This window comes from Mustela erminea, chromosome 9, assembly GCF_009829155.1.
Source record: "Mustela erminea isolate mMusErm1 chromosome 9, mMusErm1.Pri, whole genome shotgun sequence".
Classification (NCBI taxonomy): Eukaryota; Metazoa; Chordata; class Mammalia; order Carnivora; family Mustelidae; genus Mustela; species Mustela erminea.
The window spans coordinates 23,872,978-23,896,133 of NC_045622.1; the positions used below are offsets into that span (position 1 = coordinate 23,872,978).

Sequence of the window (23,156 nt, forward strand, 5' to 3'; positions counted from 1 at the left end):
CTCCCTTTCCCGCTGGATTATTTTCCCATTACCTCCAGCTTTAAGGGGGACTTGCAGAGGGCCCATGGGAAGCAGGGTCTGCTGGCAAACTCTGGAGAAAGACAGGCTTGGGCCATAGTTGCACATACATCAAGTGGAGCTACGGAAGATCCTCCCGGTTTCTTTCATTAAAAAAAAAAAAAAAAAAATCCATGGTATCTTAAGGAAAATGGGACAGGTAAGGACAAACCCCACACAGATGAATCTCTGTGCCCTCCGCAGCTCTAGCCCTTGACAGAATCTTCCAGATTCCTCTTCTTTGCTCTCCTACAAAAGGGTGGATCCCAGGGAGGCTAAGATCTGTGTAGGCAGTCAAGGAGAAAGGAGGCTCTGGCAAATTCTAGTTCATTCTGGCATTGTCAAAGCCAAACAGGAAAATACAAGAAAAATAAAACCTGAATTATCGGATTTGGGTTTTAATGATCATGTTGACTATGCGTTTCTTATTTGTCATATCTTCACTCTGTTCGATTGCTATGTTGGCACAGCCTCAGGCTGGAATGAGGAGGGCTCAGCAGAGGGAGGAAGCAAGAAAGGGGTGGGGGGGAGGAGGGAGGGAAGAGGGAGGAAGGAAGAAAAGAAGGGAGGAAGGAAGGGAGGGAGGGAGGGAGGGAACTGGGTTGACCCCATTTTCAGATGCTTAAAACTCATCAACACATCGATAGAGACTCTCTCCTGTGGCATATACCTGTGTCCTTCAGGTAATATCCCCCATTCTCCAGGTTCCTTAATTCCTAAAAGTCATATCTTGGGGTCTCATGCCTGTAGGACCCTTGAGGGGAGCAGAGGGAACAGAGAGGCTAATGTGTCCTATGGTATCAATGAGTCATGTTTACCTCCTCTCATTTAACATTTGGAATTCCAGCAGCCTTTATGGCCCTGACCTCAGTGAGTGAGGGTTATGAAATGCTGATCCCTCTCCCAGGGTGATGCATTTGTAGGACCGAAGGGAGAGTTGGGAGCTCTTAATTACCTACAGATTTTATACTGCTTGTAGGACTGGGCCAACATAACTGCTTTACCCAGAGCCGAAGGAGGCCCAGGAGGGCCCTGCCTGAACGCAGGCTCCTGAGCTCCCTGTCTGTGAAATCATCATTTGCAGTCTCCAGAGGAAGTCTGAGGATTTGGGGCGAGTGGGGAACAGAGCAGAGATAAGAGAGAAGAAGGAAGCCAGCAAGAAGGGGAAAAAAGAACTCCTTTGGGAAGCCCTCAATGCAATTGAACTCTCCTGCTGGCGCACGCTGCTTCCATGAGCCGGAAGTCTCTGCAGGAAGTGTTGGTCCTGATGGTAACAGGAAACTTGTGAAGAAGTATCTAGAAGAGGAAGAAATGTCTCAAAAGATAAATCAACACGCTGTAAAACCCATCATGGTACTTGTTTGGACACAAGCTAAGAAAAACAGGACACCAAATGATCCTGAAAACACACAGCTTAGCACACCACGAATGGGGACCTGAAGACTGTGGGCTCTATGGCTGTTACCAAGGGTCAGGAGTGCTGACCCCCAAACCCACAATGGCTTTTCCTGAAATACCTAGGATTTCAAGCAAACGAAATCTAAGGCCATTATAACCTCAATGGATCTCCATTCCTCCCTTCCCTTTATAAGCATAAGAAATTTCCATCAGTTTTGATTCCACTTTTTTAGAAAATGATTTCTGGTTGCCCAAGACAGGGGAAGGGATCCCTCCTGCATGCTTCCAGTTTCCAGGACCCTGTTATAATAATCTGTTCTATAATTGCTTGATGACTCACCTGAATCCCTTACTCTACAAACCCAAATACGGCAGAGACTGGGTCCTGTTTGCTCTGATATCCACAGCTACGCCCAAGGCCTGGCACATGGTAGGCCCATATGCGCCCTTCGTTCCCCAGCAGAGGACACGTATTCAATCAATATGTGTTAAATGGAATCATCTACTAACCCTCCTTAATAATAACAGCAAATGTGTAGTTAGTTCCTGCTGATCTGCATACCTTGAACGTATTAACTCATTTCACTTTTATCAGAACCTTCTGAGGAATAGGCTAGAACTCTCCAGACAAAAGACTGACACACAGAGAAATGGAGTTTCTGCCCAGGGACAGCCAACCTTTTAAAAGGCTCCAGGGGCACCTGGGTGGCTCAGTGGGTTAAAGCCTCTGCCTTCGGCTCAAATCATGATCCCTGAGATCCTGGGATCTCGGGCTCTCTGCTCCACGGCGAGCCTGCTTCCTTTCCTCTCTCTGTCTGCTTCTCTGCCTGCCTCTCTGCCCACCTGTGATCTCTGCCTGTCAAATAAATAATAAATAAAATCTTAATAAATAAATAAATAAAAGACTCTGGACCCAAGGCCCTCTGACTTTAGAACCCCTGTTCTCGCCACTATGCAACTTTTTCTTGCCTCTTGCAACTTTTCAAGAAACTTCCAATTCAACAAGCACTTACTTGACATCCAACTATTCCAGACCTAGAGGCACACAGAGGAGGAAACCATGATGCCTGTAAGGAATAGACAGGAACATCTCAAAGAAGCTCCATGTTACAGAAGCAAAATGATTCTACCATGTCAAGAAGATATATGTGTGTGTGTGTGTGTGTGTGTGCGTGTGTGTATACTTTAATATGGGAATGACCAATAGGGTTTCAATTATAAAATGCTCAGGTTCACTCTGAAGTGGGTTCTCTCTGACACAACACTAAAGGCACAGTGGTAGCTGAGCTCTGAGCAACAGGTCCCTCTCGAACATTTGCAGAGTCCAGGTCCAGAGTCCAGCAACATTCACTGCTCCCATTGTACGATGGAAGCCAACATTGCATATGCCTAAGTGCTTAAAAGTTTAACTCAAGCAAATATACTGATAAATGTATATGTTCTATCCTCCTGGCTTGATAAGCTTTTACAACAACAACATGTTTTCTTAAATGTGTAAAGCTATGGGCCTTTTTTTTTTTTTTTTTTTACTTTATTTATTTATTTGAAAGCAAGAGCAAGCGAGAGAGAGAGAAACAGAGGAAGCACAAGCGGGGGAGGGGCAGAGGAAGAGGGAGCAGCAGAGCTCCCTGCTCAGCAGGGAGCTCAACATGGGGACTGGATCTCAGGACCCTGGGATCATAACCCAAGCCCAAGGCAGGTGCTTAACCAACTGAGCCACCAAGGTGTCCCAAGCTACGATCTTAAAAGTACTGAGAGTCAGCAAAATATCAAAGAAGTCTGAATCTAGTTATTATTTTGAAGGCTTGATTGATAAAATGGAACAACAACGGGTGTGAATAAAATAAAGACAAATATAAATAATAAATTGTTCTATGTATTTACTCTGTAAACTTTACTGCTCATGTCTACATTTTGGTCAAATTATCAATTATAGTGTTATCATCAGAATTTTCAAATAATTTATGTCCTATTGACAGTGCTAACTTAAAGATAGAAGGTAATCATACTTAGGGCACCCAGGTGGCTCAGTGGGTTGAGCATCTGACTCTTGATCTCAGTGTAGGTCTTGATCTTAGGGTCATGGGTTCAAGCCCCATTTGGGGTTCCATGCTGGATGTGGAACCTAAATAAATATAGATAGATAGATAGATAGATAGATAGATATAGATATAGATATAGATAAAGGTAATTGTACTCAAAGGGTAAACATTTTGAATGTAGCCTATCAAAACCATAAATTGAAATGAATACTAAAAGGAGAAAATCAATTATTGTTTTTCTTTCCTCAGTGCTTTTCATTTGCCACATACATCTTCACCATCATATCAGTCAAAACACCAACTATTTCTCTTGCCAAGGCTGCCTTTTCTCCTACCTCTCTCCAAGTTCCAATGAAGATATTTGAAACAGAGTAAGGAGAAGTAAATGAAACATTTACCCCTAAAGTGTTTTTTTTAATGACATTTTTCCTTCCCCATTTTACCAGTTCATTTTGTTAAAAAAACTTAGTTTCAGGACGTTGTTAGAATGTCCCTTAACAGTCTGTGTGATCTATGCCTTCTTTCGCAAATCATTATGTAGTGCTTACTATACACATCCAAACAGATGTTTAAAAAAAAAAAAAAAAAAAAAAAACAGAGTGGCTCAGTCGGTTAAGCGTCAACTCTTGGTTTCAGCTCCGGTCATGATCTCAGGGTCAAGGGACTGAGCCCTGCATCTGTCTCCATACTCAGCGGGGAGTCTGCTTGAGATTCTTTCTCCCTCCGCCTCTCCCCCTTTTCTCTCTCCCCCCTCCCCCCAAAATAAATAAATCTTTAAAAAAATTAACTTGAGTGGATCTGGGTGTCTCCTTTGATTTTACAGACTGAGTCTTCTTTCAACTCAGAAATATGTTCTTCCATACTAGAGCTTTTTATAATATTAACTCTCTCCTATGTGTCTTTTTTCTTTCTGGAGTTTATGTATCACTTCCTTCAGGAATTCTTCCTTCATGCACTGGGAGTAGTTAAATAGTACCGTCCTTTACTCCCTCATAGTACCATACACTTACCTCAACTTCAGATCTCAACACATATCGTTTCCTAGGTAGCTGTCCCTCCCCACCAATAAACTTCAGGCTGCTTCAGGACAGACAATGTGTCATGTTCACTGTTGTATTCCAATACCTACTTCAGTGCCTGATACATGGTAGGTTCTCAGGAAATATTGGCTGCTATTAAATGAATGAAATAGGCTCTGACTTCCAAATACACTAGGTGTTGCTGGCAAATCATCTAGCAAGACCACCAGGCAGCTCCATTCCATTGATCCATGGGCATTTCTATCAGGGAGCCAGCTAAGTCTATGCAATGTCTAAGGGGTAACCATCTGTCTTATTGAAGCCCACCTAAGGGTCTCAGTCTGCCAACACTATCTCCTCTAACCCTTTCTTTCTTTCTTTCTTTCTTTCTTTCTTTCATTCATTCATTTAAGAGGTAGAGTTTTGTGATTCATCAGTTGCATATAACACCCAGTGCTCATGATATCAAGGACCCCCCTTAATGCTCATTACCCAGTTACCTCACCCCCCACCCCCACCCCTCCAGTATCTTTCAGTTTGTTTCCTATAGTTAAAAGCCTCTCACAGTTTGTCTCCCTTTCTGATTTCACCTTATTTTAATTTAACTTTTAATTTTAATTTTCTGTCCCTCCCCTATGTTCATCTATTTTGTTTCTCAAATTCCACAAATCAGGGAGATCATATAATAATTGTCTTTTTCTGATTGATTTATTTTGCTTAGCATAATACCCTCTAGCTCCATCCACATCATTGCAAATGGTAAGAGTTCATTCTTTTTGATGGCTAAGTAATATTCCTGTGTGTGTGTGTGTGTGTGTGTGTGTGTGTGTGTGTGTGTGTATGTGTGTGTACCACATCTTCTTTATCCATTCATCTGTCGATGGACCTCTGGGCTCTTTCCATATTTTGGCTATTATGGATATTGCTGCTGTAAACATCAGACTGTAGCTCTCGTTTCTAAGCATGCTTTTAACATCCTACTAGAAGAAACAGAATAGTTTTAGGAGATGGACGAGATCTCTGAACCCCCCAGAGAATAGAGATCTTCAAAGTCTTAAGAGGTGCATGAGAGTCTGGAATTCTAAGTCCTTCGGAGTGCAGCAAAAAGAAAAGTCAGTCCCATGCTGAGGGGCACAGTCCACTAGCCACCTGCTGCATATCGTCAGGCTGGCTCTCACCCTGTCCTCATCTTTGCCCAAAGCTTTCATCTTACTTGATTAAGATTTATTTCTATGGTACCACCACTCAGATGGTAAAAAAAAAAAAAAGTGCAAAATGGCATCTGGCCTCAATTTAAGTTCTTCATGGAAAATTCTGCCAGCCTCCCATTTACTGTTCTTATTAAGACAGAAAAAAACCAAAAATTCACAATACCAACATTCAAGACTCTTGATAAATCCAGGAAGACCCACTAGCTGTGGACCCTATAGAACCTGGCTGATGAAAATGGCCGATGGGGTGGGGAACAAGGCAGATCTGCTCATCACCTCGCTTTCCTTCAGGATACATGGTCTGATCAGCATCAGTAGGGAAACCAGGGAGCTGTCCCTCTGTCTTGGAGGCACTTCTCTCCTCAACTGTGCCACTTCCACAGCCCTCTCTCACGCTCAGATCAGAACCTGCTTCCATAACTACTTAGAGGCTGCCAATCCGAGGGGGAAAAAAATAAATAAAAAATAAAATAAAATAAAAAATTTAAAACCTGGGTAGAAGCTAGGTGCGAGGACTAGCAGCACCCTGTGGCTTCCTGCAAGGCTGAGCATCAGAACAAAAGCCAGAAAAGCCCAGTGAGGCAATGCAGCAGAGCAACCAAAGGAAGGTGAGTCCCATGGCTGCAAATGCTGGAGCTTAATGGTGTTCAGGCAGCCTCTGTGTTCAGCTTGACAGAGCAAACTGCAGGTGGTAGAAGATGCTTTCTCATGCCAATTGAGCAAGTTGGCTGAAAAGCCCGCAGACACTAAGTCTGTATCAGCCTGACTTTTTTTTTTTTTTAAGATAAATTTATTTATTTATTTGAGAGAGAGTGAATGCGCATGCACATGGGCGAGGGAGGAGCAGAGGGACAGAAACTCAGACAGACTCCCTCTGAGCATGGAGCCCCGGGGCTTGATCTCTCCACCCTGAGATCCTGACCTGAGCTGAAATGAAGAGTTGGAAGCTCAACCAACTGAGCCACCCAGGCACCTCTCTAACATTTTTTTTTTTAAATTAACATCTAATATATTATTTGTTTCAGGGGTACAGGTCTATGACTCATCAGTTTTACACAATTCACTGCACTCACCACGGCATATACGTTCCCTGGTGCGCATCACCAGCCACCCCACCCCTCCCACCTCCTCCACTCCAGCAACTCTTAGTTTGTTTCCTGAAATTAATAGTCTCTTTTGGTTCATCTCCCTCTCTGGTTTTGTCCCATTTCATTTTTCTTCTCTTCCACCCATGATCCTCTGCCTTGTTTATCAAATTCCACAAATCAGCAAGATCATACAATAATTGTCTTTTTCTGATTGACTTATTTTGCTTAGCATAATACCCTCTAGTTCCATCCATGTCATTGCAATCAGCCTGACTCATATACCTGTTGAAATGAACAGGGAGTTGAACACGTGCCTAAGGATACAGAAGGCATATACAAGCCCTCTCCATACTGAATATTTGCAAACATTTTGTTTGGTTATCCATGGGTCTTTTTTTAAAAAGAAGATTTTATTTGTTAATTTGAGAGATAGAAAGAGAGAATGAGCACACAAGCAGAGGGAAGGGCAGAAAGAGAGAGAGAGAGAAGCAGGCTCCCCACTAAGCAGGGAGCCCAACATGGGGCTCAATCCTAGGACCTGAGATCATGACCTGAGCCAAAAGCAGAGGCTTAACTGACTATACCACCCAGGCACCCCTGGTTAGCCATGGGTCTTACAGGGGAAAAAAAAGTTACAGAGCATGAGAAAAGGTATATCATCTTAAAGCCTCAGGAAAATAACAAGTCTCTAAAATGGTGGCTTCAATATATTGCCAGAAGGTATGGTCTCTGACCTAGTAACAGAACCCCTAAGGAGAGACAGGATATGATTTTTAAAAGTGTGCAAAAAAATAAAAAGGAGATGAATCAAAATGTGGAAAATTACAAACTAAAGAAAAGTATAGTCTCAGAATTACATTAAAGGCAGGAAAAAGGAGAATGGAAATTGTAGGGGGAAAAATATAACACAACTGATACCTGGAGGATAAACTTGAAAAGTTCTTCCAGACCACAAAGGAAAAAAGTCAAATGAAAACAGAAAAAGTATGAGACACGGAGGACAAAGAGTGAAGTTTGGGTCTAAGTCTGATAGTAACCCCGAGGAATAAACCAAAATTGCTCAAACCAAAGTAATAATCAGAAGCATAACTAAAGAACATTTTTTTTGAGCAGGAAAAAATATCTTTGAAACCAAAAGTGTTCACCATGTCCTAATGTAAAGCAACAACAAAGAGGCATGTTCTGAAAATGTGTTATAAACATAAGATAACAGGGGAAACCCTGCAAGTATACAGGTAAAAAAACAAGTTACCTCTAGTGGAACAGTAAAAAATATTGGTGAAGTATTTATGGAGGATATTGAAATACAAGAATTCCATGCTCAGTGCTGTTGTCTTTCACTTCGAAAGGAAATGAGAAAATATCTTCAAGCATTCAGGAGCTCAGAAAATATCATGCTGTATACCTTTTTTGAACACACATGCCAAATGAGGAAGGAATTTCAGAACTTAGGAGTGGTGATGTCATAAAAGCATCACACCACCAGGCAACATTTAAATGAATTACATCTAAAACGAAATCTAAACAATGGTCCTAAACCATGGTTACAAAAATAAATGCAAATGTCAAAAGTGTTTCCTTTTTTTAAAAAGAAAAATGCAGAGTACAAAATAATAATTCTTTTGCAACCATCATCTGGATTAAAGACTCAGGAAAATGGAAATGGTGTATGGAAACTGCTTAGCTGCATTATTTTCTATAGGAAATGCTTCAAGAAGCAACTTTACTCTTGACTTTGTATAATTAAAGAAATACAGATTAAAATATTTTTATAAATGTCAAGGTAACCGATGGATGGTGCAGTTAAAAGCATAACTCATTCCATTGTTTCTATATGTTTCTTTCCCCTGCAGCTCAGGATTACACAAACAACTGTGCCTTCTCTTCCCTCCAACCTATTCCCCTCCTACCAACAATTAAACACCTTCAAGTCTATGCATTCTTTAAAATATATTTGTATATAATTTCAACCCTGCATCTCCTTCTAACCTGGAGATTGTCAGTTTGGGTTGCATATTAGAGTCACCTGGGAGCTTTATAAACTCTCCCAGTGCTTGGGTCTAACTCCCAGAGATTCCGAATTAATTGGTCTTGAGAATGGCGTTGGCATTGGGATTTTTTAAAGGCTTCCACATAATTCTATCATACAGACAAGACTGAGAACCATGTTAGTCCTTACTCTCTGCTTCCTTTCTCATCAAAATGCCTAGACTTTTTCATAAAACCTGCTTCCATTCCTTTTTCCCCTAGTATTTCTTCAAATCACAACCAGGCTTCTGCCCCCAACACAATCCTAAAACGGGTCTTGTTAGAGGCATTAAAAACCCAAATGCCACAAAATCCAAGAGCATGTTTCAGTGCTCATCTCTGCAGACTTCTCTGCAGCTTTAGATGTTTATCATGACCCCTTGTTTCTTGACGCACTTTCTTCCTTTAGACACCAAGACTCTGCACTGTTCAGCTTGTTCTTGGACATCTCCGCTGCTTTACGGAGACTTATCCCCTTCCCACCCTGACATCAGAAATAGACCCTCCTGGGGGGGGGGGCAAGATGGTGAAGGAGTAGGAGATCTAAATATCATGGGGTCCCAGGAATTCAGTTAGATAATTATCAAACCATTCTGAATAGCTACAAACTCAACAGGAGATTGAAGAGAAGAAAAGCAGCAATTCTAGGAACAGAAACGTGACAACTTTCCGGAAGGTAGGAAATGCAAAGAAGTGAACCCAAGGTGACATATGGGAAGAAGACCATGGAGGGAGGCCAAGGCCAGGCAAGTGGTAGAGCAACAGAGCATAAACTTGGAACATTTAGAAGTCTGCTTCACTGAGTGATGTCGCTCCAGAGGCTAAGCAGGGGTGGAGCCCTCATGGGGACAGTGTGGTTTCAGGACCTGCAGGGTCACAGAAAGATTGGGAGTGTCTGAGTGTGGCAGAGCTCCCAGGTATCAGATTGGGAAGCTGGCAAAGGGAGCCAAAATGTGTGCTCTCAGCTTGGGGTTACTTTAAACCATGACCCGAGGCACAACTGGGCCACTGGTCCTTGAACAGGGACCCCACAAGTGGCAGATCCAGGGAGACTCACCTTCCTCCTCCAGGAGGAGTGGCATGGGAGCATGCAGCAGGAATCTGCTGGGTTTGGAGACTCCAAATGGGGGTTGTGCGCCAGAGATAGAAACTCTCAGTAACAGGCCGGGTGAGCTCGAGTGCTGTCAGAGACCAGGAAGATGGGAGGGATTGACTGCTTTTCTCTGAGGGTGCACTGAGGAGTGGGGTCCTGAGCTCTCAACTGCTACAGGGCCCAAGATTGGGAGGCTGCCATCTTCATTCCTGTCCTCCAAAGCTCTACAGAAAGCACTCAGGGAACAAAAGCTACTAAGCATGAACCCAAGCAGATTACTTAGCCTGTCCTCTGGCAAGAGTGGTGCAATTTCGCCTCAGGCAAAGACATTTGAGAATCACTGCAACAGCCCCTCACCCAGATCAGCAAGAACATCTAGCCAAGACCAAGTTACCAATCAATGAGAATTGCGGAACTCCAGAGCTACAGAAATACAGCACACAGAATTCATAGCTTTTTTAACGTGATTCTTTAGACCTTCAAAGTTAATTTTTTTTAATTTTTTAATTTTTTCTTATTCTATTTTTTAAAATTTTTCCTCTTTCTTATTTTAATGTTTTTTTAACTATATTATCTTACCAATACCTTTTTAAGCATCTTTTTGCTTATGTATATATATGTATTACATATATATTATATATATATACATATTTTACTCTCTCTCTCTATATATATATATAGATATTTATATGAAGATATAGATATAGATAAGATATAGATGAAGAAAGAAGGGGGGTAAAATATATATATTTATATATATATATACCAGAGACCTGGTCTCAGGTCTCTTCTGATTTGGTTAGTGTATATTTTTTTGGAGTCATTTTCACCTTTTTTAGTATTTTGTTCTCTCCTTCATCTATTCTTATCTGGATAAAATGACAGGGTGGAAAAAGTCACCTCAAAAAAAAAGAACAAAAAGGCTGTACTGATGGCTAGGGGCCTAATCAAAATGAACATTAGTAATATGTCATAATGAGTTCAGAATGATGATTATCAAGGTGCTAGCTGGTCTTGAAAAAAGCATGGAAGATACTAGAGAATCCCTTTCTGGAGAAATAAAGAACTAAAATGTAACCAAGTTGAAATTTTAAAAAGCTATTAATAAGGTGCAATAAAAAATGGAGGCTCTTACTGCTAGCATAAATGAAGCAGAGGAGAGAACCAGTGATATAGAACACCAAATGATGGAGAATAAAGAAGCTGAGAAAAAGAGTGACACAACTACTAGACCACAAGGGGAGAATTCGAGAGATAAGTGACATCATAAGATGAAACAATATTAGAATAATTGGGATCCCAAAAGAAGAAGAAGGAGACAGAGGGGCAGAAGGATAATGGAGCAAATCATAGCAGAGAATTTCCCTAATTTGGGGAGGGAACAAGTATCACAATCCAGGAGGCAGAGAGAATACCCCTTAAAATCCATAAAAATAGGTCCACACACCACCATCCAATAGGAAAACTTACAAGTCTCAGTGACAAAGAGAAAATCCTGAAAGCAGCTCAGGATGAAAGATCTATAACATACTACAGTAGAAATATTAGATTGGAAGTAGACCTATCCACAGAGACCTGGTAGGCCAGAAAGGACTGGCATGATATATTCAGAGTACTAAACAAGAATAATATGCAGCCAAGAAGAATACTATATCCAGATAGGTTGTCACTGAAAATAGAAAGAGAGATGAAAAAGCTTCCAGGACAAACAAAAACTAAAACAATTTGCAAACAGCAAACCAGACTTACAGGAAATATTGAAAGGGGTCCTCTAAGCAAAGAGAGAGCAAAGAGAGAAAGTAACAGACAAAAAAGGAACAGAGACAATATACAGTAATGGTCACCTTACAGGCAGTACAATGGCACTACATTCGTATTTTTCAATAATTACCTTGAATGTAAATGGGCCAATGCCCCAATCAAAAGACACAGATATCAGAATGGTTAAAAAAAAAAACAAGAACCATCAATATGTTGTCTGCAAGAAACTCGTTTTAGACCCAAAGACACTTCCAGATTTAAAGTGAGGAGGTGGAAAACAATTGACCATGCTTATCGACATCAAAAGAAATCTGGGTGGTAACCCTTATATCAGATAAATTAGATTTTAAGCCAAGATTATAATAAGAGCTGAGGAATGACATGATATCATACTTAAAGGGTCTGTCCAACAAAAAGTTTTAACAATTTTAAGTATCTATGCCCCTAATATGGGAGCAGCCAACTATATAAACCAATTAATCACAAAATCAAAGAAACAGATCAACAATAATACAATAATAGTAGGGGACTTTAACACCCCCCTCACTGAAATAGACAGTTCATCTAAGCAAAAGTCAACAAGGAAATAAAGGGTTTAAATGATACACTGGACAAGATGGACACAAAAGGTATATTTGGAACATTCAATCCCAAAGCAACAGAATACACATTCTTCTCTAGTGCACATGGAACATTCTCCAGAATAGATCACATCCTGGGTCACGAATCAGGTCTCAACTGGTACCAAAATATTGGGATCATTCCCTGCATATTTTCAGACCACAATGCTTTGAAACTAGAACTCAACCACAAGAAAAAAGTTGGAAAGAACTCAAATACATGGAGGCTAAAGAGCATCCTACTAAAGAATGAATGGGTCAACCAGGAAATTAAAGATGAATTTTTAAAAATTCATGGAAACAAATGAAAATGAAAACACAACTGTTCAAAATCTTAGACACAGCAAAGGTGGTCCTGAGAGGAAAATATATAGCAATACATGCCTTTCTCAAGAAACAAGAAAGGTCTCAAGTATACAACCTAATCTTACATCTAAAGGAGCTAGAGAAAGAACAGCAAAGAAAGCCTAAACCCAGCAGGATAAGAGAAATAATAAAGATCAGAGCAGAAATCAATGAAATAGAAATCGAAAGAACAGAAGAACAAGTCAATGAAACTAGGAGTTGGTTCTTTGAAAGAATTAATAAGATCGATAAACCTCTGGACAGTCTTATCAAAAAGAAAAGAGAAAGGACCCAAATTAATAAAATCATGAATGAAAGAGGAGAGATCACAAACAACACAGAAGAAATACAAACAACTATAAGAACATATTATGAGCAACTATACACCAGCAAATTTGACAACCTGGAAGAAATAGATGCATTTCTAGAGACATATAAACTACCACAACTCAACCAGGAAGAAATAGAAAACCTGAACAGATTCTTAACCAGTAAGGAGATTGAAGCAGTCATCAAAAATCTGCCAGCAGGGGCACCTGGGTGGCTCAGTGGGTTAAGCCTCTGCCTTCGGCTCAGGTCATGATCCCAGGGTCCTGGGATCGAGCCCCACATCAGGCTCTCTGCGCTGCAGGGAGCCTGCTTCCTCCTCTCTCTCTGCCTGCCTCTCTGCCTACTTGTGATCTCTGTCAGATAAATAAAGAAAAAATCTTTAAAAAAAAAAAATCTGCCAACAAACAAGAGCCCAGAGCCAGATTGTTTCCCAGGGAATTCCTACCAAACATTTAAACATTACTATCTATTCTCCTGAAACTGTTCCAAAAAATAGAAATGGAAGGGAAACTTCTAAACTCATTTTATGAGGCCAACATTACCTTGATCCCAAAACCTGACAAAGACCCCATCAAAAAGGAGAATTACAGACCAGTATCTTTGATGAACACAGATGCAAATATTCTCACTAAAATACTAGCCATTAAGATCCAACAGTACATTAAAAGGATTACTCACCACGACAAAGTGGGATTTATTCCTGGGCTGCAAGGTTGGTTCAGCATCCACAAATCAATCAATGTGATATAATACATTAATCAAAGAAAGAACAAGAACCATATGATACTCTCAGTAGATGCTGCTTTGACAAAGTACAGCATACTTTCTTAATCAAAACTCTTCACAGTGTAGGAATAGTGGGTACGTACCTCAATATCATAAAAGCCATCTATGGATGGTGAATATCATTCTCAATGGGGATGAATATCATTCTCAATAGGGAAAAGCCGAGAGCTTTTTCTCTAATGTCAGGAACACTGTCCCCACCACTATTCAACATTCCACCAGAAGTCCTACCCTTGGTAATCAGACAACAGAAAGAAATAAAAGGCATCCAAATTGGTAAAGAAGAAGCCAAATTCTCACTCTTTGCAGATGATATGATACTTTATATGGAAAACCCAAAATACTCCACTTCAAAAATGCTACAACTCATACAGGAATTCAGTAAAGTGTCAGGATTTAAAATCAATACACGTAAATCAGTTGCATTTCTATACACCAACAGCATGACAGAACAACGAGAAATTAAAGAGTTGATCCCATTTACAATTGCACCAAAAACCATAAGATACTTAGGAATAAACCTAATCAAAGAGGCAAAGAATCTGTACTCAAAAAACTGTAAAGTACTCAGGAAAGAAATTGAGGAAGACACAAAGAAATGGAGAAACATTCCATGCTCATGGATTAGAAAAACAAATATTGTGAAAATGTCTATGCTACCTAAAACAGTCTACACATTTAATGCAATCTTTATCAAAATACCATCAATGTTTTTCAAATAAATGGAACAAATAATTCTAAAATTTATATGGAACCAGAGGAGACCTCGAATAGCTAGAGGAATATTGAAAAGTAAAACCAAAGTTGGCGGCATCACAATTCTCGACTTCAAGCTCTATTACAAAGCTGTAATCATCAAGACAGGGTGGTACTGACACAAAAACAGATACATACATCAATGGAACAGAATAGATCCCAGAAATAAACCCTCAACTCTATGGTCAACTCATCTTTGACAAAGCAGGAAAGAATGTTCAATGGAAAAAAGATAGTCTCTTCAACAAATGGCGTTGGGAAAATTGGACAGCCACATACAGAAGAATGAAACTGGACCATTTCCTTACACAACACACAAAAATAGACTCAAAATGGATGAAAGACCTCAATATGAGACAGGAATCCACAAAAATCCTTGAGGAGAACACAGGTAGCAACCTCTTTGACCTTAGCTGCAGCAAATTCTTCCTAGAAACATCACCAATGGCAAGGGAAGCAAGGGCAAAAATGAACATTTGGGACTTCATCAAGATCAAAAGCTTTGCACAGCAAAGGAAACAGTCTACAAAACCAAAAGACAACTGACAGAATGAAAGAAGATATTCACAAATGACATATCAGATATAGGGCTAGTATCCAAAATCCATAAAGAAGTTAATTAAACTAAACACACAAAGAACAAATCATCAAGTCGAGAAATGGGCAGAAGGCATGAACAGACATTTCTCCAAAGAAGACATACAAATGGCCAATAGACATGAAAAAATTCTCGACATCACTTGGCATCAGGAAAATACAAATCAAAACCACAATGAGATAAAACCCTCATACCAGTCAGAATGGCTAAAACTAAGAAGTCAGGAAAAGACAGATTTTGTGGAGAAAGGGGAGCCCTCCTACACTTCAGTGGGAATGCAAGCTGGTGCAGCCATTCTGGAAAACCGTATGGAAGTTCCTCAAAAATTTGAAAATATAGCTACCCTACAACCCAGCAATTGCACTGTTGAGTATTTATCCTAAAGATACAAATGTATTGATCCGAATGGAGACATGCACCCAAATGTTTATAGCAGCAATGTCCACAATAGCCAAATTATGAAAAGAACCTAGATGTCCATCAACAGATGAATGGATGAAGACGACGTGGTATATGTATACAATGGAGTAATGTGCAGCTATCAAACACCGAAATCCTGCCATTTATAACGATGTGGATGGAACTAGAAGGTATTATGCTGAGTGAAATAAGTCAATCAGAGAAAAATAATTACCATATGATCTCTCTGATATGAGGAATTTGAAAGGCAGGGCAGGGGGTTGTGGGAGGTAGAGAGGGAAAAAATGGAGCAGGATGGGACTGGGGAGGGAGACAAAGCATAAGATAATAATTACATATGGCCATGTAAATTTTCATATCATTCGATGTTCCAGTAAAAAGAAATCAAGAGATAAGGCTTTTTAAATATAATCTTAATTTCTAATTTCTCTTCAGTGAAAACTGAAAAGGAATCCCCTAAAATGTTAATAGTGATTATTCTAGGTTGTAGAATTATGGATAGTTTTTACTTGCTTTTAATATTTTTCAGAATTTTCTAAATTATTTGTAAGAAAAATACATTAATCAGCAAAAGTTGTATCAGCCAATTATGCTTCCTGTTACAGGTGACAGAAAACTAAGTTCAAAGTGGCTTAGAAATGACAGCAATTTATGGGTAACATAATTGAGAATGTTCAGTTATGGTTTAATCAAGGCCCTAGCTTCATTTCCTGCAAATATTTTATGTTTGGTCTAATTCTGTGTTTACCTTCATCCCTAGATTGACTTCCTTCATAATGGCAAAATGGCTTCAGGGTCTCCAGGCTTTCCTTCTTTATAGCATACCACACAGAAGGAAAAACAAACAAACAAACAAACAAGCAAAAAGCATCTGTGCACCACTCAGATTGGGCCAGTTTAGGACACAGGTCTACTCATGAACTAGTCACTGTGGTTTAGGGATGCTGCTAGTCCATTTCTCAATAGCTAGAGTTGGAGCTGTTGTAAGATTCCCTAGAACCATATGGACCACCAAACACAAATTCAGGGCCATTGGAAATGGTCAAGGAGGGAGTGGATGCTTGATCGACCTGTCCTTTGTAAACATTTAAAAATAAAATGCTTGCTTACTTAATTTAAAAGACTAAAAGGTGTAATGCAGTGAAAAGGGCACCAGGAAACGACAAGGATGTTCCTTCCATACCACTCCTATGCTACATCATACTAGATACAATATTAATGAAATAAGAAAGGAAAAGGTATACAGATTGGGAAGCAAGACATAAAACTGTTCCCAGATGACATGATTGTCTATGTAGAACATCCAAAAGAATCAAGGGAAAAACTCCTGGAACTAATAAAAGATTAAAGCAAGATTGCAGGATACAAGGTTAATATACAAAAGTCAATTGCTTTCCTATATACCAACAGTAAACAAGTTGGATTAAAATTAGAAACACAAATCACTTGCATTTGTGCCCAACAAACTAAAATGCTTAGGTATAAATCTGACATATCTATAAGAACTATATGAGGAAAAGTACAAAACTCTGATGAATAAAGCCAAAGAACAAAATAAATGGAGAAATATCCATGGGCAAGAAGACTCAATATTGCCAAGGTGTCAGCCCTTCCCAAGTTGATCTCTAGATTCAAGGCAATCCCAATCAAAATCCCCGTAGGTTATTTTGTGGAGATCAACAAACTGATTCTAAGGTTTCCACGGAGAGGCAAAAGACCCAGAAAAGCCACATAATATGGGAGAAGAACAAAGCTGGAGGACTGACATTACTCAACGTCAAGACTTACTATAAAGCTACAGTAATCAGGGGCAGCTGGGTGACTCAGCCAGTCAAGTGTCCGCCTTCAGCTCAGGTCATGATCCCAGAGTCCTGGGGTAGAGCCCCGCGCTGGGTTCCCTGCTCAGAGGGGAAGCTGCTTCTCCCACTCCCTCTCCCCCGATCATGCTCTCTCTCACTATCTCTCTTTGTCTCTCTCAAATAAATAAATAAAATCTTTTTTTTTTTAAAGTTACAGTAATCAAAACAGTGTGGAACTGGCAAAAGAATAGACAAATTATCAATGAGACAGAAAAGACAGCCCAAAAATAGACCCATGTAAGTATAATGAACTAAACTTTGACAAAGGCACAAAGGAAATACAATGAGCAAAAACATTCTCTTCAACAATGGTGTTAGAACAAGTGGATGTCCATGTGCAAAACAGCGAATCTAGACAGAGACTTTGTACCCGTCACAAAAATTAACTCAAAATGGATTACAGACTTAAATGCAAAACTATAAACTCCTAGAGGATAACACAGAAGAAAACCTAAATGATCTTAGGTATGGTGATGCCTTTTTAGATACAACACAAGGACACAATGCATGAAAGAGATCATTGATAAGCTGGGCTTCATTAAAATTAAAACCTGGGGCACCTGGGTAGCTCAGTAGGTTAAGCCTCTGCTTTTGGCTCAGGTCATGATCTCAGGGTCCTGGGATTGAGCCCCACATCGGGCTCTCTGCTCAGCGGGAGGCCTGCATCCCCATCTCTCTCTGACTGCCTCTCTGCCTACTTGTAATCTCTCTCTGTTAAATAAATAGATAAAATGTTTTTTTAAAAATCAAATTAAATTAAATTAAAACCTGCTGCTCTGTGAAAGACAGTATCAAAAGAAAGAGAAGACATGCCCCAGATGGGGAGAAAACACTGGCAAAAGACACATCTGATAAAGGACTATTATCTAATACACACAAATAACTCTTAAAATTCAAAAATGAGGGGTGTCTGGGTGGTTCAGTCATTAAGCTTCTGCCTTTGGCTCAGGTCAAGATCTCGGGGTCCTGGGATTGAGCCCCACATCAGGCTCCCTTCTCAATGAGGGGTCTGCTTCTCCCTCTGCCCCTCTCCACTCATGCTCTCCCTCTCTCTCTCTCTCTCTCTCTCTGTCTGAAATAAACAAACAAACAAACAAACAAACTCAACAATGAGAAAACAACCTGATTTTTAAAATGGACCAAAGACCATGGCAGACATCCCACCAAAGAAAATATACAGATGGCAAGTAAACATATGGAGAGATGCTCCACTTCATAAGTCATCAGAGAAATAGAAATTAAAAGATGATACAACTACAGGTTTTATTTATTTCCAGAACACTGACAACTAATGCTGGCAAAGATATGGAGAAATAGGCATTCTTGTTAATTACTAGTGGGAATGCAAAATGGTATAGAACTTTGAGAAATATTTGGGCTTTCTTTACAAAACCATACATATCTTACCATGCCGTCCAGCAATTGTGCTCTTGGGCATTTACCCAAAGAAGATGAAAACACGTGTTCACACAACAACCTGGCCAGATGTTTATAATAGCTTTGTTCATAATTGCGACACTTGGAAGCAACCAAGATACCCTGCAGTAGATGAATGGATGAACTGCCATACATCCAGACAACGGAATATCATTCAGGGCTAAAAATAAATGACAGGCAGCCATGCAAAGACATGAAGGAAGCTGAACTGCATACTTCTAAATGAAAGAACTCAATCTGAGAAGGTCACATACCAAGTAGTGCCATTCTGAAAAAGCTAATAAAAGATCAGTGGTTGCCAGGTGGAGGTGGGGGAGATGAATTAGGCAGAGCACAGAGGATTTTTAAGGCAATGAAATTACTCTATATGATGGGTGAATATCGTTATATGTCAGTCCCAACATAATGAATATACAATACCAAGAATGAACCCTTAGGTAAATTATGGACTCTGAGTAATAATGTATCAATGAAGGTTCATCCTAGGTTTAAAATAGAAAAAAAAAGGTACCATTCTGGTAAGTGATGCCAATAATTGTGGGAGCAGGAGGTATATGGAAATTGTTGTGCCTTCCTCTCAATTTTACTATGAACCTAAAACTGCTTTTTCAAAAAAATTAATAAATAAAGGCAGGACACCTGTGTGGCTCAGTCAGTAAAGCATCTACCTTTGGCTCAGGTCATGATCCCAGGATCCTGGGATCAAGTCCCACATCCGGCTCCTTGCTCTGGAGGGAGCCTCCTTCTCCCTCTGCTTGCCCCTTCCCCTGCTTGTGCACACACTCTCTCTCTGACAAATAAATAATAAATTATTTAAAAATAGCAACAAAAAAATAAAATTTATTAAAAAACGGGAAGAGGAGGAAGGGCACTGGGACCCAAAATCAGGAGACCTGAGTTCAAATTCTGCCACCACCTTTTACTTCCTATAAGATTTGGGGCAGTTCTCCAGGTCATTCAGCATGTTTCCTGCTCTGTTAAATAGCTACCTAAAAGCCCAGTCCAAACAAATAAATAAATAAATAAATAAATAAATAAATAAATGCCCAGTCCTAGGACGGAAGAAGGGTAACATGCAGGCAGATACAGGATGTGGATTTGGTGGCAGGAAGTTCAAGGCGTTCCCAGCTGATGGCTTCCATTTTTTCAGTGAAAGAGACATGCATTGCTTACAGAGCAGGAGGTGAAGTGGGGGTCCTTGAGGTACAGGGAGCGCCGAAAAGGTTTAAAATCAGTGTTGCCAAAGTGAGAGAGGAATGTAGTACGAGCATCCTCACAAACTAATAACTCAGTAAATATTTCTCAATAAAGAATAGCTTTAAAAATGATAAAGGTGCTCTGTATGATGAGAACAAAATGAGCTACAAGAATGAATGCGCTATCCAAATATAAAATAAGATGATGATTGAAGTTAGAGGCTAATAAGAGAATTCACTTGCCAGACATTTGCTTTGGATTTTCTCAAATGCAAATGTTCTGTTTGAGTAAGACGCTTTTAGAGGATGAACTCTAAGTATTTTCACATGGAACACCGCAATCCCTATGTAATTTGGACTCATGGCTGTGTACCACAGCAATTTATCTAACTTGAGCATCACCAGGACTAAACAATTAACTCAACCTGGAAATTAAATTTAACTCAACCTGGAAAAGGTAAGAGAAGCTATTAAAAAAAATAATGATAAAGATGGAACTCCCGGGTGGTTCAGTGGGTTAAGCCTCTGCCTTCGGCTCAGGTCATGGTCTTGGGGTCCTAGGACTGAGCCCCACATCGGGCTCTCTCTGCTTGGTGGGAAGCCTGCTTCCTCCAATCTCTCTACCTACTTGTGATGTCTCTCTCTGTCAAATAAATAAACAAAATCTTCAAAAAAAAAAAAAAAGGCAAAATGTCATTTTCTTGGAGTCAACAAAGGGCAGTGTAAGACACTGACACAGCAAGGGAATATACAATTGAGGAGAGCTTTTGTTATGTTTATGTTATATAGGTATCCTAAGAAAGGGACTTCTTTGCATAGGATGTAGGCGAGCTTATTACCAAGTCCTCTTTTTTCCCCCTCACCACCTGGTAGGTTGGGGCTCTATGAAATACGTTCAGGCTTTTTCCTTCAAAGGCTCCCTCCCAGTCCTCACTTTCATCCCAGTGAAAACTTTGCTTGGCATCCCAGCATCAGGGGAATTCACTTTGATGGGAAAATAAATAAATAAATAAATACTTACTTACTTCTTGCCCCAACCCTCAACAAGAATACCGGAGCTGTTTCTTGTGAACCTGGCAGTCTTGTTTGACAATATAATGAGATCTGGTTAAAAAGATGAAAAATGCCTTAACCTGAGTGTTTATCTCAACCCTGCCAAAGCTTTCAGCCCCCCAGGCACTCCCTTCTCTGCAGAGAGGGTCAAGAACCTTTTCTTGCAGCCCTTGACTCTGAGCTGGCGTCTTGCTACACCAAGCCACTTTTGCAACAGCAGAAGGCAGGGGTTTCTGTCAGTTTGAATTTCCTGAAGTGTACTGGCCTGTGTCACGATCTCAATGGTGTCTGAGGGCAGTCTGTTCTGTCAAACCCCTGGAACAGAATGGGAAGGGAGAGGAGAAAGTGAGCATTAGAAAGTGGCCAAAAAGCAGGTTGGTAAGAGATATTCAACAGTGTCCGGCTAGGACTGGGCTGGGTGTGCGGGAGGCTGGGACCTCACGGATGAAGAAACTTGAGAAAGCACCCTCTCAAGGTTCTAGACAACCAAATGCATAGGCTCGGCAGAGTCTGTATTCTAGGCGACTCGTTGGTCATTCCTTTAAAGCCAAGTGTATGAAAAACAGAGTGAAAAGGAATTGAGAAATTACCCAATTAACGTAAATAAATTATGTAGCCAATCAGGATAGCTTTTAACGAAGATGCAATTTATTACTTGAATGTTTAGTGTGAGAATTAGTCTGACCCAGCGGTGATTGTGGACCCATCCACCTCGGGCATTTGCTTTTGAACCTGATCTTTTTCTCTGCAAATCCCTAGCACAGTTCAATAACACTTACGCACTGTGCTGTAGCCGTGGACTTACATGGATTTCCTCCACCTAATGGGGCGCCTTGAAAGCTAAGTAGTGTTTTCTCCTGCACATCTTCCTTCCTAGAAGGTGTTCTATAAATAGACAATATTGAATTAATCAGTTAATTCATGAATAAAATAATTCTTTTGAGAAAGAATACAGAAATATGTACCTTGAGGGTTAGCACTTTGGGCTCTCTGGGAACCAGGTTACCACGCACCTTTGTCCTTCCCCACCATGCTCCAAATAAAGGGATAGGTTTCAACACAAAGTAACTGCCCCCAAGTGCTTCAGGAAGACATCAGCTTCCCCTCCACTTCCTGTTCTGATGCCAGGGCGACACTGACATTCAGCTACCCGTCACTTGCATACTTGCCCCATGGAGACTTGATTTTCATGAAGGATCAAGTGATTTCCAGAAAGTTTCTTGAAGGGATAGAAATATATCAATATAGTTAAATATTCAAGAAGTTTTGTAGGAGGGCATCTGGATGGCTCAGATGGTTAAATGTCTGCCCTGGGCTCAAGCCATGATCCTGGGGGCCTGGGATCATGTCCCACGTCAGACTCCTTGCTCCTTGGGGAGCCTGCTTCTTCCTCTGCCTCTCTCTCTTTCTCTCTCACTCTCTCTCTCTCTCTCTGCCTCTCATATATAAATAAATAAAATCTTAAAGAAAGGGGTTTTTTTTTAAGTTTTTAGGAGATATTTAACCAAGTTATCATTACCTGGAATTTATTTTCTTTCAGTGGTTCACTTTATTTTAGAACATATCACACTGTAGTCTGAGCTAGTCTACTGTATATTTCCACAGAGACTCTAAGCTCTTTGAAGAAAAGGAAAGACCTTAACTTTTTACCTGTCACATGCTTGGCATACAGTCATGACTCAATATTTGCAGAATACAGAAATTAAGAATGTATTTGGAGATAAGCACAAAGGAATCTAAGATACACGTCTAATTTTTATTGGACTTTGTCTCCCTATGAGGTGGACACTGTTGCTGTAGCTTACTCTCGATGACACTGACCATGGTAATGCAGACATAGAGGAAAAACCATAGACTTCACGTGCCTTGTGTGACGTTCTCGTGTGTATCTGTTTGGGGGTTTTACTTTCTCTTTAATGTGTGTGTAAGTGAAATGAACACCAAATAGTCTGGATTGCACAAACTGCCTTCCCCAAATTGTAGTCTGCCCAACACCCAAGGAAGTCAGATCTTAAAAATAGAAGGAAAGCCCACAGTGGAGAACATGACGCCCTAGAGA

At 40.3% G+C, this 23,156-nt stretch overlaps 1 long non-coding RNA gene across 1 annotated transcript; it reads right to left on the bottom strand.

Moving 5' to 3' along the window:
* Positions 1–416: 416 nt before the first annotated feature.
* Positions 417–21,980, bottom strand: LOC116599651. Its single transcript, XR_004289441.1, has 3 exons — positions 21,903–21,980; positions 2,469–2,522; positions 417–1,353 (listed from the first exon to the last, which is right to left on the bottom strand). It is a non-coding gene; the product is annotated as an uncharacterized LOC116599651 (long non-coding RNA).
* Between the last annotated feature and the right edge of the window lie 1,176 nt (positions 21,981–23,156).